Source organism: Camelus bactrianus, chromosome 35 (assembly GCF_048773025.1).
Source record: "Camelus bactrianus isolate YW-2024 breed Bactrian camel chromosome 35, ASM4877302v1, whole genome shotgun sequence".
Lineage (NCBI taxonomy): Eukaryota > Metazoa > Chordata > Mammalia > Artiodactyla > Camelidae > Camelus > Camelus bactrianus.
In genome coordinates, this window is record NC_133573.1 from 13,443,438 (window position 1) to 13,459,550 (window position 16,113).

At 51.9% G+C, this 16,113-nt stretch overlaps 1 long non-coding RNA gene across 1 annotated transcript; it reads right to left on the reverse strand.

Annotated features, from left to right (window-relative positions):
- Window positions 1–3,419: 3,419 nt before the first annotated feature.
- LOC141576003 (uncharacterized) lies at window positions 3,420–15,503 on the reverse strand. Its single transcript, XR_012504152.1, has 3 exons — window positions 15,356–15,503; window positions 10,086–14,196; window positions 3,420–8,742 (listed from the first exon to the last, which is right to left on the reverse strand). It is a non-coding gene; the product is annotated as an uncharacterized LOC141576003 (long non-coding RNA).
- Between the last annotated feature and the right edge of the window lie 610 nt (window positions 15,504–16,113).

Sequence of the window (16,113 nt, forward strand, 5' to 3'; positions counted from 1 at the left end):
TGCATGAGCTAGGATTCTGTTTTGCCTCATCTGTACTTGTTTGTGTAGAAGAAAAATATGGAACAGCATACACACAACTGTCCTCCTTTAGGGCGTGGGATCTGGGGAGGCTTTCACATTTATTTTCTGCATTTCATCATTTGAGTTATTTTACACTGAATATGTGTTATTTTTATAGTCATTAAAAAAGAAATAAAATGTTATACAATTAAAATTGAGACAGTGCATCCGGATGGGAGTCCCTTTTTTTTTGTCTTTGTCAGTCTTTACTATTTCCCCTTCCTCCCTCTGCCCCTCACCTTTCTGCCCTGTCTTTCTACTGATCCCTACCACCGCAGCCGAGTGGCTGTGTACCACCTTGCGAAGATGGCAGCCACACAACCTGAGAAGGGCGGGGACCACCTCTGGCCCAGCACCCCGGGGTGGGCTGAGGCAGCCTCAGTGAGGACTTCCTGATAAGCAGCGGATCCCATGATGCTCGCTGACATATCTGCTTTTGACGCTTCCACTGGAGCAGCATGGCTGACTACACTTTCTGGACCCACTGTGCGTGGATAGTGTATTACACCGAATGCTCACGGTGAATCTGTGGAAGGGTTCACTGAGAACTGGGGGTCTCTCGAGGTCTACATGCAGGTCAGCTGCTGGGCCGGTGCTGAGCACAGAAGTCACGTGGCACTTACCCAATAGACACTGGACGCGATGACGAGTTAACACTGCTGGACAGTATACTTGAAAGTGTTTTAGAGAGTGGATCCCAAGAGTTCTCAACAGAAGGAAAAAAAACATTTTTTCTTTTTTTCTTTTTTATCTATACATCTGTATGAAATGATGGATGTTCACCAAACATATCGTCATAACCATTTCATAACAAATGGAAGTCAATCCATTAGGCTGTACACCTTAAACTTACACAGTGCTGTACATCAATTACATCTTGATAAAACTGAGGGAAACATTACTAAGATAAAAAAATGCTTAATGAATGAATGGATGGACAGAAGAATAAGTATGGATTATCTTACAGAACACTTGTGGTTGCTGAAGTGTCTAACATGCAACGCCATCACACTGGAGACTCCTACTCCCCAAGGTGTCATTTGAGGACCGGCGGCATGACTCACGGGGGAGCCCGTTAGAAATGCAGCATCTTGGGGGCCCCCAGACCTGCTGCGTCACATCTGCATTTGGACCTGCTCCCCAGCAATTTGTCTGAGTGTGTGCAGGGCTTGCTTTAGGGGGAAAGGATTTGCTGCTGTTTTATTTTGCACTTCTGGGCTTTCTGTTCTCTGCCTCTTTGGTACCAAATTATAAGACTTGAGAGGTTTTGCTGGCAAATAGACCACAAGAGGTAGCCCTGCATAACTGCACACTTTGCCAGTAAGGAGACTTTTTAAAAACAGTCAAGGATAAAATATCTGCGTTCCCATGATGTGGCCAGTCTCTATTTCCGCTTTAGCTTTGCCTGGTTCCAGCCTCCCCTGGGATGGTCAGGATTAAGGCCAGAAGGCCTCCTCTTTGGGCGAGTTAAGGGAGCTGGCTGTCTTCCCCCCACAGCCTGCACCTGAGGCCAAGCCGGTGGTCCTACGAAGCCGCGTGGCCAGCCGTGGTGGGGGTTTTCCATCTAGGAAGCAGGTCCGAGCCTGGCTTAGCTGCCAGGGACAATGGAGGCTGTGGCCCTCGCCCTGCTTTCTGCTGGCCCGGACCCCTAGAGCCCCACGAAGTCGGCCTCCGCCAGCCAGCTCTGCAGAGACGGGCAGGGCGGGCTCCGCAGGGGTGTCCAGGGCTGTGATTGAGGGGCCCTGGCGGGGAGGAGTGGAAAACGAGTACTGACTCCAAGTCTGAGTCCCAGCCGTGAGCCCCACGCGCCTCCCAGAAGAGTGCTTCTGCACACCGCCCTGGGCCGGGCTGCTCCTGCATCCATCAGGGGAGAGGAGGGCGGGGGGCAACCCTGCTCCTGCAGGGAGGGAGGTGACTCCACTTGGCCATCTGGGCAGTGGCTGGGCCCCCCTGCTCCCCTCCTGCAGCACCACCCCGCCCCACCTCCTGTCTGCCTCACTCCCTTCACTGGGGCAGCTGGGAGCCAGCTGAGCAGGGCTCCGGTGATTTCAGCGGCAGAAAGTTGACTTTGTGTCGGCATCAAGACTCCCAAGAGACGGCCCCTCTGCCATCTTGATTTTATCGAAGGGACTTCTGCCAGTCCGTCTGAAATAGCAGAGATAAGTAGAATCCCATTTTCCTTGTAGCCAAGGTCGTCGATAAAGCTGGAATTTGATAAAGAGCTCAAGGGCTATTGAAACCCGAAAACATTCTGGAGCAAGTTCTCCTAAGCTGCTGCCTCACACGGTTAAGCAAGAGAATGCATCACTCCAGGTCCAGCCAGAGATAGATTCATGGCCCGTCAACTGCTGACTTCAGGATTAAGGTCAGAAGGCCTCCTCTTTGGGCGAGTTAAGGGAGCTGGCTGTCTTCGCCCCACAGCCTACACCTGAGGCCAGGCCGGTGGTCCCACGAAGCCGCCCGGCAAGCAGTGGTGGGGGGTTTTCCATCTAGGAAGCAGCTCCGAGCCTGGCTCGGCTAAATGTGTAGCTCATTACTTGCCACTCCCTCACTCATCTGCCGGCAGAATCCTGATGACTGTCAAACACTGTAATCAGTAATTCTCTTAAGAGTAAGGCAAGGATGGGCTTGCCCCTCACCACGGGCTCAGCCGTGTGGAAGGCGGTCCCCGTCGGGCAGTGAGCATTCTCTCCCCGTGCATTGCAAGGTGTGTTCCATGCGACTCTGGGAGAATGTGGCAGCAGGTGTATGGGAAGGAGCCTGGGCTTCAGGCAGTTACAGCCCAGTGAACATCTTAACCTGGACCCTCACTGACACACTGTGAGACTGGGCAACTGAGTGACCCTTTTTGAGTCCCAGCTTCTTAGCTGTAAGCTGGGAACAGCAATGTGCACAAGTTTGTGGGTTGAATGAGGAAAGGTCTGTGAAACATCAGCTTCTGTGCCTTGCTCCCCTCTGGGTGCCAGTAAGTATTACTAATTTGTTTTTATTGTCATCAGAATTCTCTGTGGAGATGTGGGAGAGGAATGGGGGACCACAATGCCTTTTTTTTTTAAACCTCAGTACTTCTCTGCCCCCAACTCCCTGTGGCCTGAGTCAGGTATTCAGATGCTCCCCTCCCACCTTCAAATCCTAGTCCTTGAAAGTCACAACCTGGGGCACCCACATCCCCAGTGGGAGGAGGTCTTTGTGGGACACACGAGTTCTCCTTGGAGGAGAAACATGCTGAGTTCCCATCACCAGGACATAAATGTGTATCTTGGATGAACTCTTCTAATTTCCAGAAGTTCTTGGCTTCAGGAGAGGACTGGGGAGGGGGGAAAGCAGGGGGAGGGGGAGGCATAGCAGCAAAAAAAAAAAAAAAAAAAAAAAAAAAAAAAAATGTGGATTCTCTCTCTCTGATGCCGGATCATCTATTTTGTGGATGCTAAACCTGCTGCTTCCTACAGTGGCCATGAGAGCTTAGAAAGATTTCCTAACGACCTCAGGAGAAATCCCGATTTGACAGTGAGCTGTATTTCCACTGCAGGATGCCATCTTGCAAAAAAATAAAGGCTGTCCCAGATATTCCTGGACATCAGCTTTCAAAGCCAACATTCCTCTTTCACAGATCACAGAAACATGTAAAAAAAATTTAAAACACGATTTTCAAAAAAAAATCTGATCTTTGTTTTCCATCTTAAAAATGTATTATTTGAGACGTTCAAAAAGGAATAAAGAATACGATCATGAATATAGCTATTGGCTAGTTTAATCTTATAGAGTTAAAAACAACAAATATAAAATATTTCCCAGGAACGTGTTATCGATGAGATAACAATGTACAAAAAGGAAGCAGGCATCTAATGAACACAGACTCCAGGACCGTGGTTACCTTGTGCGGGGAAGTTGGGAGAAAGGGGCGGGCAGACCGCTTAGCTGGAGGGGACCATCCAGGCCTCAGCCTCCCTAGAGGGTAGCATGAACCCAAGTCTGTTAAATTCTGCCTTCAAAATTCAAAAGACAAAAGGCCTGCAATGCTCAGTGAGAGAAAATTCCAGATCTCTTCAAAGTCGCGGGTCTAAGGAAGGACACTGTACTTATACAGGCGATACGCTTCACTCAGTGACGACGCAATTCAGGGTCAATCCCGATTCGGGCATGAGGCCCCATCTTCGCTAGCGCAGCCTAGGCCCACAAATCTAGAGGATGTCTAACTAGGCCTCTTCTGTTTAAGTGACTAAGGAAGAGTTAAACAAATCACACAAAAAGAACAAAATAAAGCCCACATGAGTGGCACACATGTAACTTTACATTGTAGACCATTTCCCCGTCTGTTCAAAGGAAAGGCTTTTCCATAAAGTGAGTGTATTTACCATGCATCTGGCATCAGACCTCTCAGGACTACCATAAAAAGATTATTTATGTCTCAACAGCAACTCTCGTTTACCATACAGGTTACATCATCATCCCATGATGTTACATTACATCAGCATTTGCCCCACTTTTATTGCATTTGTTATCAAGCCTGTGGCTCAGGCACAAATACCTCATGAAGAGGGGCCCAAAAAGTAATAAATAACATGCAATTTCAGTCTTCTCTGGGCCTGAGGGTTTATTCCAGTTGGGCCACTCTTGGCCCAAAGAGAATCCCTTCTGTCTGTTCCCTTCGATATTATTCCGGTTTTGTGGGAACATTTCTCAAGGAGGGGCAGAGTCATACCTTCCATGGGTACAGAGCCTTGTAGAGTATGGAATATTCTGGAATTCCCCCCACACACACATATTTTCAATCTGCAGTTTGTTGAATTCACAGACGCGAGACAGGAGGATACTGAGAGTCAACTGTAGTTGGGTTTATTGAAATAAATCTCTGATCCCAAGATGGCGCCCTGGGTACCATGACAGCAAACAGAAACTTAGGAAACTTTCGAGTCCCTGGAAATGTTCCCTTTAGCCAGAAACACAGTATATCCAGTCAGCAGCCTCCAGGTGCCAAGCCCACTCTGGGCTCTCCAAAACTTCCTTATTTATTCCCACCCCATTTTATATTTTTCTCTGCCTTGTTCCTATTCCTTATCCTATAAAAGGGTCCAGGCTTCTGCCCCTTTGTGCAGGTCTCTGGACCCTTAAGAACAGAGACAGTCGGCGTTATGAAGTGTTGAATAAAGTTTGTCTGTATCACCTACGTTGTCTTCTTTAACCATCTTTAACAGGTAGGATGGGCACCAAGTTCTGGGTCCCGTTCCTTCCAGTGAGTTCCCTTCACTGTTAACTAAGCTCCACAGCTGTGTGGACACCCCAACTCTAAGGACACACACGCTGCAGCCTGTCCCGAGGAGCCAATCACACACGCCGGCAAGTGTGAAACCCCTGTTGTCGGGGAGCTTGATGTGGAGAGGGGAGGCTCCGTCTGAGCCACCTGCAGGCTGTGCGTGGCACCTAGGGTCCATTCACCCTGCAAAACGGAGGCTCCCCGGCACCGTCAGCTCCTGGTGCTGGTGTAGCCTCCCTCCCACTGGAAAAAAGCAATCAGCTGGAAAGTCGTTCCCATAAAGGGATTCCGAGGTGAACCCAGGGACTGTCCTGTACATTTCCTCAGGTTGTTGTCTTCCTCCCTCCGCCCCCTGCGCCTTTAAAAAATGACAACAGGCAGCAATTCATTTCCCAGCGGCAGGAAGCTCTGTGACCCCCATCTCCTCGCAGCTCCAGGAAGCAGCAGCAGCAGGTGGGAATCGGCCACCAGCACCCCGTTCTGAACCCAGCTGGGAAGATACTCCCAGGCTGCCCCCCTTCACAGAAGCCTGGAAGGACCTGGAAGGGCCGGGAAGGACTGGAGAAACAAACACTCTCATGAAAGCAAAACCTGGAACAAACAAGCAAAGCTGGCTGTCACCTGGGCTTGTCCCACCTGGAGTCCTGTCCTGCCGAGAGCCCGCCAGCAGGCAAGTCCTGTTCTTGTCTCTGACCGTCCGCATCATCAGCAAAGCTCTCTGCATTGATCCACTTTAAGGCCAGGCCCTGAGACAGGGCATCGATCACTGATGCTGTGACACAGCCATGTTATGTCACTTGCTTTTGGTGTGGGGAACCTGGACGGACCCCAGCAGGCTGGCTGGTCCCTGCTCCATGGTGCCTGGGGCCTCGGCCGGGGCTGATTCAACTGGTGAGGTGACTCAAAGGCTCGGGGCTGGACAGCGGCGGCAGGTGGATGCGTCCTGAGGTGGCTTGGTCACAGGCAGCCCCAGGGAGGTGGATCCTGCTGCCGGCTTGTTATACCCAAGCCCGTTACCTGGCCTCATGCCCGCCATGCACTGTTGGTGGAGGTGGCAGCACCTGGCCCAGTTTCAGGGGGAGGGTATTGACAAACTGGGAGCCATGTTTAAAGCCATCATGGGCTGGAGAGAGAGTGTCCAGGATGGGTGGCGGGGAGGGCGGGAGGGAGCCTTGGAGAAGCTGGGCCTCGGTCCTTGTTAGTATAGCACACAGCTCCCTCCTCGGCTCCAAGTACCACGCTCAGAAGACTTGTCTCTTCTCCCTTCAACCTGCCAGGGCGAGTGCGTGGTCTGAGGACTGAGGTGCGAGGTCAGCACAGCTGGCCCGCACGCTGAGCCTCACAGGACCTCTAAGGAGCCACGCCTCTCTCCCAGTGTCAGGAAGCTGGGAGGAAGAAGGATGCAGTGAGGCTGGACCTAGGCAGAGTGTGGTCCTTCTGCTCCTTTGTTCCTGTCCCCTCTGCTGCCCTTGACTGTTCCCCAGCCACAGGGGTCAGACCATGACACACACGGACTCACAGAAGCAGCTCCAAACCATGGGCTCCATGGCCTCTGGCTGCCGGGTCTGCAGCCCCCATAACCCAAGGTCCCTGTGGCCAATGCTGCACAGCCTGAACTCACTCCCTCTGGTCAGCCCAGGATCAGTGAGCTCAAGTGAGGATGGGCTGGTGGCACACAGATGACATTCTCTAAAAGGGCTGGCGTCCAGCAGACCTGGAGGCCACTGCCTGTCTGTGCCGGCCCAGCCTGCCCAGCCCGTGTGCCGCCACTCGCCTGGCCACCTGTGGGCACAGCAACTTCACCAGAAAAGAAAGGGGCACTGGGGATGCAAGGGGTAGAAAAGATGTTACAATAGGCTTTTTTTTTTTTTTTTTTTTTATGCTGGAGTTTAAAAAAAACCTCTTTTCTTTTTTTTCCTTGAAAGCCCAGGTAGGCCACCTGCATCTCAAAGGCACAGAAAGAGGAATGCAAACTCCTCCTCTAGCTGCTTTTACAAAACCCAACCATCTGGGCTATTTTCAGGGATTTTTTTCCCCCAGTTCCCAAACATCAACTTCAGTTTAAAGAAATAACAGTAATAGACAATAATATATGTCACTCGCTCACATTCACATCCTACACGTTCAGCCAAACCAGGAAGAGATAACAGGATTTGGACTCAGATACCAAGACCCACACACACACCAAGCAAACAATTCAAAACGGTCTCTCAGGGTCACAGTTTTCCAGACTCCAAAAAGGGAATTTCCCAACCAGTGCCCCGTCAGAGATGAAGCTGAATGAAGGACCAAGGCTAGAAAGGGAACACTCCAACCAACGCTCCCCCCGGGGAGAAGCCAACGCAGTAGGGAAGGCGCCCTGGTGCCATCGCACGTGAGCCCATGTACTCACCAAAGACGTTTCAACCGGCCAGTGCAAGTACTGATACACACACACACATACACGGTCCCACAAACCAAAGATCAGATGAGATGGAGCCTCAAAATTCCACTCCCAGTGCCAGACAGAGGCCTATAGAGTGGCCTGACTCCTAAAAAAGAATGGACCCAGCGTGGCTCCCAGTGAGGCCAGAGTGACTCACTTCCCGGGCAGGAACAAGCCCAAGGGGAGTGGGTGGATTCTCCATCCTGCACAAACTGGAGCGGCTCACCCCACGGTGATGCACACGAGAACACAAACAACAAACAAGCTGCGGTAGCACAGACAGACAACCAGAGGAGGTGGCATCTTAAACTGCCCCCTCCACTCCCAGAAGGAGGCCTCCGCACAGACGGGCCCAGCTCCCGAAGAGAACGGACCCAGAGTGGCTCACGATGAGCCCAGAGCAGCTCACTTCCCAGGGGGAACGAACCCAGAAGGATGGAGAGAATTCCCAGTCTGTGCGAGCTTGAGCCACTCACCTATGAGTGACACCAAGTGTGGATGCAGCTCCAGATGGTTCTTGGCTCCAGAAAGCCTCATGCTGGGATGGCCTGTCGGGGAGAGTCCCTCCCTGTTCTCGTAATGGTGTGCACCCCGGCCGCTGCTGGGGCCCAGGAAGGTGCAGCCTCGGCCGGGCTGACCTCCCACGGGCACAGACTCCCAGGCTGATTTCACCAAACTGTCACCAAATGCAAGTTTGTACACCTAATGCCAGAGTAAGGCCAGAAAACACTGAAATGTTGAAGACTGGAGCAGAGAACAGTCTATTGGTGGCTGAGCAAGGAGGATGGGCAGCTCATGCCTCTAAAACCCTGAACTACCCAAAAGGTTTCAGCTGAGCATTTTTAAAGGCCACCTGAGGGAGGGGTAGCCCAGGGTCTGTGGTCAGCTGTGCACAATCTTCTGGTTGCTGGTGATCAATCCTCAGAGGTCAGACGGTCTGGGGGCCACATGCTCGTGATCATCAAGTAGTTAATTTCTTCCACTGGGTGGTGGTTTTGAGCATCTGAGGAACCCAGGAAATCTGTGTGAGATACTATGATGTGGGTCCTACAGAGAGAAGCTGCCGCAGAGGATCTGGGGGAGGGGTCTGTCCCGGGAAGGCCCCACAGGGTCCTGCTGGGTTACAGTATAAATGTCATGTAAGAACCCGGCACAGAACCTGGAGGCACATGCATCCATGCCGGCTCAGTTCATGGGTCCTGGGCTCCTTGACGCTGGGCAGGAGCAGCCACCAATCAGGGCTGTCTCTTTCCCAGAAAGCACAGTGCACAGTCACTCCTATGGCCCGTGGGCGTGACTGTTCCCAGAGCCAGCCCCTGGCTCTCTGCAACTCCCCTCATAAAATGAGCCAGACCTGCTCGTGCAAGGTCATGGCCTGGCCTTTTGCACCACCATTTCTTGCAGGTCCAGCCATGCACCAAGAAACAAGAGCACAGCATAGAACTGAGCCCCGGCAGGAAATGAATGTCGCATGAAGAAGGCCCTGCCTGAGTGTCCAAGGAGTGCCCCGCTCCCCTCCTCAATACTATCCGAGGCTCAAGCACGCAGCTCTGGGTTCCTCTGATTCACAGGTAGCTCTCCATGCGGGCTATGGAGACCCCACCCCACACCAGGCGTTTTTACCTTGGCGGAGCACTGAAGGCAACACTCAGAAAGTGAATCGGATAGGGGGCTTCCCTGAAGCCCCTCCCACTAGGCTGGAGGTAAAGGAGCAACAGGGGAAGGAAAGTGCCTCGGCCTCCTGGCAACTCTTAAATTTGCTTTCTAATTTCTAACTGTGAACATTTGAAACCCTTGGCTGGTACAGAGCTAAGGGTTGCAAAAAACCTTCCATCCCTTCCTTTGAAAGGTCTGCACAGGTCGAGGATGGAGGTTATCATCTCCACCGCTTCCTTCGCTCCCTATCCCTGTGTCCCGCTCGGACTCCTCAGGAAGGTGGAATCTATTCCTGTCCTGCCCCTTCCAACCCGGCCTGGCCCTGGGATGTGCCTTGCCCCACCGAACGTGGTGGAAGTGATGCTGTGTCTTGCCTTTCCTGGCCTCTTCCACTTTCTTTCTGGGGGAATTTAGCAGACTTGTAAGAAGGCCCATGCCAGGCCCACCATGCTCCGAGGATGCCCCAGACTGCCATGCAGAGAGGGCACACCAGGAGACCGGAGGAGCCAAGCTGACAGGAGAATCAAAGCCCCTGTCCTGTGGCCCCCGTCAAGCCATCTCATCCAGTCCCGTCCCCTCCCCGCATCTCCTTGCACATGCTGGGCCCTCCAAATACTAGCAGCCAGTCCCTTGATGCCCTATTCGAATTTCTGACCCCGAATTTTGGGGGAAAAGAAAATGGTTTCTTACTCCTCTGAGTTTTGGTGACCCTGGTTATGCAGCCGCAGGTACCCGGAGCGGTGGTCTCACACTTCACTTTGGAAGGTGGTGACACTCAGCACTTATGGTATGATTTTTTTCTCAGCCATTGGGCATCGCAGCAGAAAATGAAACAAATGAAATTCCACGTTAGCATCCTGCTATGTACATTTCAAGATGTTCTGAGAAAATTTAGATGTGATGCTTTGCTAACCTTTAGCAACCTCTCTTAAGAGTCTACCATCAAGAAAAGTGAAATTCTGACAATTAGCAACAGACTGGCTCCCAACGCTTCAGAGCCTGGGGCAAGAACACACAGGCACGCACACCATCTGCCTAGATACTTAAAGGCAATAAATCAGGCTAACAACCTGTTACCTTAAAGAAAATATGTTCTGTCTTGCTGCTTTGGAGGAAAAAAACAAAACAAAACAAAAGGCCTTCATAACCATCTCAAAGGCCAGGTTCAAATTCAGAATTCTCAACCCTTTGGAACTGGACGTTGGAACATGGTGATTTGTGGGGAGCTGGTCCTGGCTCCTGGACTCTGTTCCATCACCTCCCTCTTCCCAGGGTCTCGTGGTCGGCATTATCTTCTCCCACCCGTGACCTTATGCACAGGGCACTGCCAAGCAGGGAAGCCTCTGGGGTGCAATGGTTTTGATTGAGTCTCCATCATGAACTGCCTGTGGGGCTGACCTCTGACCTCCAGCCCCTCTTGGAGTCTTGAGGTAATACCCCTGGAGGTTAGAACTGATGTAGTGTGTCCCAAGTCTCCATCATAACTCATCATGCCATGGTGTGCAGTGGCCAAGACTTCCCGGCAAACAAACACCCTCTTACTAGGCAGGACATTCTACAGGCCCAGAGATCACCTCCCAGGAGCCGAGGCGAACGCCAGACCTCTCTTTAGGTAAAGCTAACTCTTCACCCACTGAGGCCCAGGGTTGGGCCCCTCCTGCCTAAGTCAGAGATGGGTTTGATCAGAAAAGCTCCCCAGGAGGTGACACAACCCCAGGGCGAGTGACACAGCCAAAAACAGTGGGGTGGCTGCATGGCTGGTGAATTCTCTGAGAAGCCCACATTTCCAAAGGGAACATCAAGGAAGGCAGGGAGTTCCCAGTCCAAGAAGGACGGCCCAAGTGGCAAAGCCTGGCAGGAGAAATGTCAGGAAGACCCAGAACAAGATGAGGGCTCACAAAGTCCGCCAGCCAGAATAGCCCTTCCAGCCACGTTCAATGACGCACAAAGGAGGACCTGCTCCGGGGGCGGGGGGCAGCATGGCAGGCCTGCCCCTCCTCTGGAAATGCCAGGGAGTAGCATCTGTTCATTTGTCCAATGAGAAAAGCAAGAAAGCTCCGAGAAAGTCCAAGCCAGAGAGAGGGAGAGGCTAAGGAGAGAAGCCAAACCTTTGCGTCCCATGCTCGGATTCAGCAGAGAATCTGAAAAACTCCCTCCTGGTACCTTGTGTGAGTGAGATAAGGAGACAGAGAGCAGGCGACAGGACAGCAGGTGTAGTCGCACCTGGCTCTCCGTCTCTGTGCTCGAAGGTGGCCTGCTCTTCACCTGCAAGTCACCTCTAATGCCTCTGTTTGGGTTCCCCATTTTTATTGTCAACTCTCATCAGGAAACCAAAGGTATTCCTATCACTTAACTGATGCCATGAGGCAGGAGGGGAGCACTGACACCCTGAACAGAAGAATCAGGACTCAAAGGGATGTTGGCAGAACATAGGGAAGGAAGTTTGATGGAGATGAATAGTGTCTACTATACATATATGTTATACATCTGGAAGCTTAGGTCAGGGGAGACCTGGCTTCATGTGAAGGAACAGGAGAGCTTTTCAGTTACCGAGAACTCTGTGAGAGCTCACAGGGGAGTTACCCCAGCACTGACAGGACCTCAGAATGCACTGAGAGAAATCAAGCAAACACATGAGTGATGGCAGCAGCAGCTCTGCTGTAGTTTGCGATGGTCTGATGACTCTGGAGGACTGTGCCTGCTGTCTGGGTTTCCTATTTTAAGGATCAGGTCCAGAGAGAACTGGTTCAGGTGAGGATGACTCTGGAAATCACGTCATTTAGAACTAGTTGAAGAAGCTCAAGGTTTGGAGTCTAAGACAAGAAGGCTTAGAGGAGACTTGAAGGACCAACACGGGGAAAGCATAAAAGATTTCTTCCATGGCACTTGAGGGGCAAGATTAGAATGAATGAATGAAAGATGCAGGAAGGGCTTCAGTTCAACATAGAGAAGAAAATGAGTGTCTTATATCGTAGTGAACTCCCGCCCCCGGAAATATCCACCCCAGGATATTGCAGAGAAGACTTTTGGAATCCAGGGAGATATGGTATCTGAACAAAATGTAGGATCCCTGATGGTGGAAATTTCAAGCACTGTGGCAGGCTGCAATGCTCATCAAATTAGACCACGAAGGCAGCTGTCTACTGCCCCTACAGAAACCAAAGGATGGCTCAGGTTCTGGCATCAGATTACTTTTCCCCCTTCGTCGTGAAGGTTTGCAATAAATCAATAGCTTTGCTGAGCCCAGACTGAGGTTCTGGCTTTTCACACTGGCCACAACAATCTCTTATTTGACTGGAATGCAATTAGAGTCAAATTAACTCACTTTCCATATGGTCAGGTGTGCAGAAAGCCCGCATTCCGACTCATTCTTCCCAGACTGTGATTCTCGGTATGTTTCAAGCAGCTGCGCTGTCCAGGGTCTCCTATTTATAGCTGATGAGATGCTGAGATGGCCCCGGGGCTGGCTTCTCACACTCGCTCCTCTGTGAAACTCACAGCAGCTGTAAAAGCTAGCTATTTTCTAGACATTGCACCTCTATTATTTTTCACGTACACGAGACAGCACCTGCCAAGACGTTATCAGTGCTGACCCCGTAAAAGTTCAACTTGGATTTTCTTTTTATGGCAAAGAGCACATCTGATGAAAGTCAGATGGGGTTTAGCTCATCAGTGGTCGTTTGCCAGTGGAGTTGTACTTGAGGGATGGGAAAATAACCACAATGGATGTGCATGTCCTCAGGCGAAGACACGAACGATCCCAAAATAGACACTTTCTGAGACAAGAGGGGACTACACACATTTGCATAAACTTAAGAAAGCTCTTGGGTGTTTCTGAGCCTACAGGGATGGATTAAAAAAACTCCCCAATACTTATGACGTTGACTTGGCTAAGGGTGCGACTCCTTTGCCCTCGTGCGTGCCTGTGTCACTAGCGCTCTGCGGCACGCGTGCTACAGCAGGTTCTGAGGTTATTAGACAGACCAGTAGATCAGGCTGATGCCTCCTTCCCAGTCTGCCGTGAAGGCGGCCTCCCACCTTCACTACCTGATGTCAGCACATCCGAATGAGCTGTAGGAGGCTTGGCAACACGATAAATTGTGATTGCATTTACTTTTACCCCCACACATTTTTTTTTTTTTTTTGCATTTAAAAGTGACTTTTTTTTTTGGAGGGGAGGGTACAGCTCAGTGGTAGAGTGCATGCTTAGCATGCACGAGGTCCTGGGTTCCATCCCAAGTACCTCCATCAAAGAAATAAATAAACCTAACTACCTTCCCCCCAAAACAAAACAAATAAATAAAAAAATAAAATAAAGGTGACTTGTTAATGTCTGAAGAATTTCTAAGTCTGAGAAGAGACACAACTCGCAGCTGGTCCGTCTGGTGCTTTACCTGATGGGGGGCTCCGGGAAGTGCTGACTGGGAAAGGTCAGAATTCACCCCACGGCCTGAGGGACACCCCGCACCGCCTTCTTCATTAAACCCTTGGATGAAGGAAGGGAGGACGGTGATGGGATGTGTTGCGGTTGAAAGTTGTCTTGTGACGTGACTTCGTGGAACCGAGGACAGGGCAGCTCTCTCCGCAGTGAAAACACAAAAGCTCTGGGAGAGGAAACACTTCGAGTCTTATGAAGCAGTCTGTCTTTGTGTGGCTGAGTCTGTAAGGTTCTTCCTTGGGGGCAGCGCTGGTGGCCTGAGGCAGCTGAGTGAAGGACTGACTAACTTCTCCCAAAAAGATGAAGCGAGTAGGTGGACCTCCAGACAGAACAGTTAGGGAGTGGAGGCCTTCCTCTCTGCCCCTGCACGTGAATATGAAGGGGCTTTATTTGTAGAAATGGTTGAGGGAAAAGCACGGGCCTGGGGCCAAAGTACATACAATTGAGGGTCATCTTTGTCCTAAGAAACGCATTCAATGAATATTTACGGATATTGCATTTGAGTTAATGCAGGACCCAACTCCTCCCTCCAGGAGCTTACATTTCTGTGCAGGGAGGCGGGTGACTAACAACAAGCACAACAAATAAGGACGAAGTATGGGACGTCACAGTGCCAAGAGCAAGCAGGGAGGAGGCTGCAGGATTGGAACCAACACCATTGAGTCTGGGGAAGAGGCCAGTTCCTGGTGGGTCTTTGGAGGAGGGAAAACTCCTCCAAGGGGAAGGGCCCAGGACGTCGGGGGCGGAGGAACACAGACGTCCGGGTCAGGAGCTTGTTCCTGGGGCTGGTGGGCAGGAGAAGCAGGCGCACCCCTTCCCAGGCTGGATGCCCTAATAAGGCTTCTTCCATCTCGCCTGCTCATAGTCTGGCCCGAGAGAGGACTCCCTGTTCTCTCTGGCAGGCACTGCAAAGGCCACAGTGTTTAGGATTTCTAAGCGCCACTGGGTGTTCCAGCCAAAGACTCTCCATGTGACCTTCCCCTGAATTGGGGGGAAGGGAAGGGGAAGGGGGGAAGGGAACAGGAGGGATAGGGAGGGTGCAGAGAGGGAGGGGAAGGTGCAGGGAAGGAGGGAGGAGGGTACAGGAGGGAGGGGGAGGATGCACGGGGGTAGGATGTGGGAGGGAGAGGATGGGGAGGGTGCAGGGAGGGAGAGGGCGGGTCAGGAAGGGAGGAGGGGGAGAATGAAGGAGGGAGGGAGAGAGTGTAAGAGGGAGGGAGGAGGAGGATACAGGGATGGAGGGGGAGAATGAAGAAGGGGGAAATGTGGGAGGGAATAGGAGGGTGTAGGAGGTTGGGGGAGGATGAAGGAGGGAGAGGGAGAGTGTAGGAGGGAGGGGGAAAGTCAGGGAGAGGAGCTTCCCATTTCAGCCCCTGGCACCAGGCTCCAGGCTGAGACCAGGCAGAGAGAGAGAGAGATAAGAAAAAAATGCCTGGGCTCCAGGAAGCTCTTCTACAGCAGGCTGAGCTGAGGAGCAAGGTAACTGGGAAGGGAAAGCGAGCAAGGGGCCCCTGAGGCAGACCTTGGGGCTGGAGGCACTTCTGTGTGTTTGTCCCGGTGTGTCCTCTCAGCAGGGCTGGGGCCGCAGGCCACACTTGCTCCCCCGCCTGCAGGAGGTAATGCCTCCAGCAGGGGAGAGGACAAGTGGTTTGTTTCCTATTTCTTCCAGGCCCTGGGCCCACGGGAGCTGGAGAGCGCGTCCAGATTGTGATCACGGAGTCGCACGCTGTCCTTTACAGAGTCACAGGCTGGGGCCTTAGGGCTCATTTCTGCGAGGCCTGTCTCTGACCCGCCTCTGCAAATGAACGCCTGGGACAGGGCCGTTGTCTGTGCCTGTGTGTTCTGCGGCCGTTAAAGAGCACACTTGGACACAGAAAGTGAAGCCGGTGAGACCCGGATGTCAGAGCTAAATGAAGATGGAGTCAGTGCTAGAGCTCAGACTTTCTGTTAAAGCCAACATGTCATCTGAATCATAAGCTGTACATTGAGTGAGTCACCCAGGGGTGATCATTAGCACGTGTCCACACCCACCCAGGCCTTCGGGACCAAGCAAGCGGCCTTCTCTTGGCGCATTTGCCCAGGGCCAGTATGTCCATCGGTGCCAAGTTGGAAAGCAGGTTTGGGCGGTACTCGGCTGTGGACATAGGGCTGAGTCCTGACCCTGGAGCCTCGGGTGTGGCCCCAGCTTTGTCGTGAACTTGCTGCTGTGGGACTTCGGGTGAGTCCCCTCCCACCTCTGGCCCTGCGTTTGCGATCACTGCACTGAGGGGTTAGACAAGA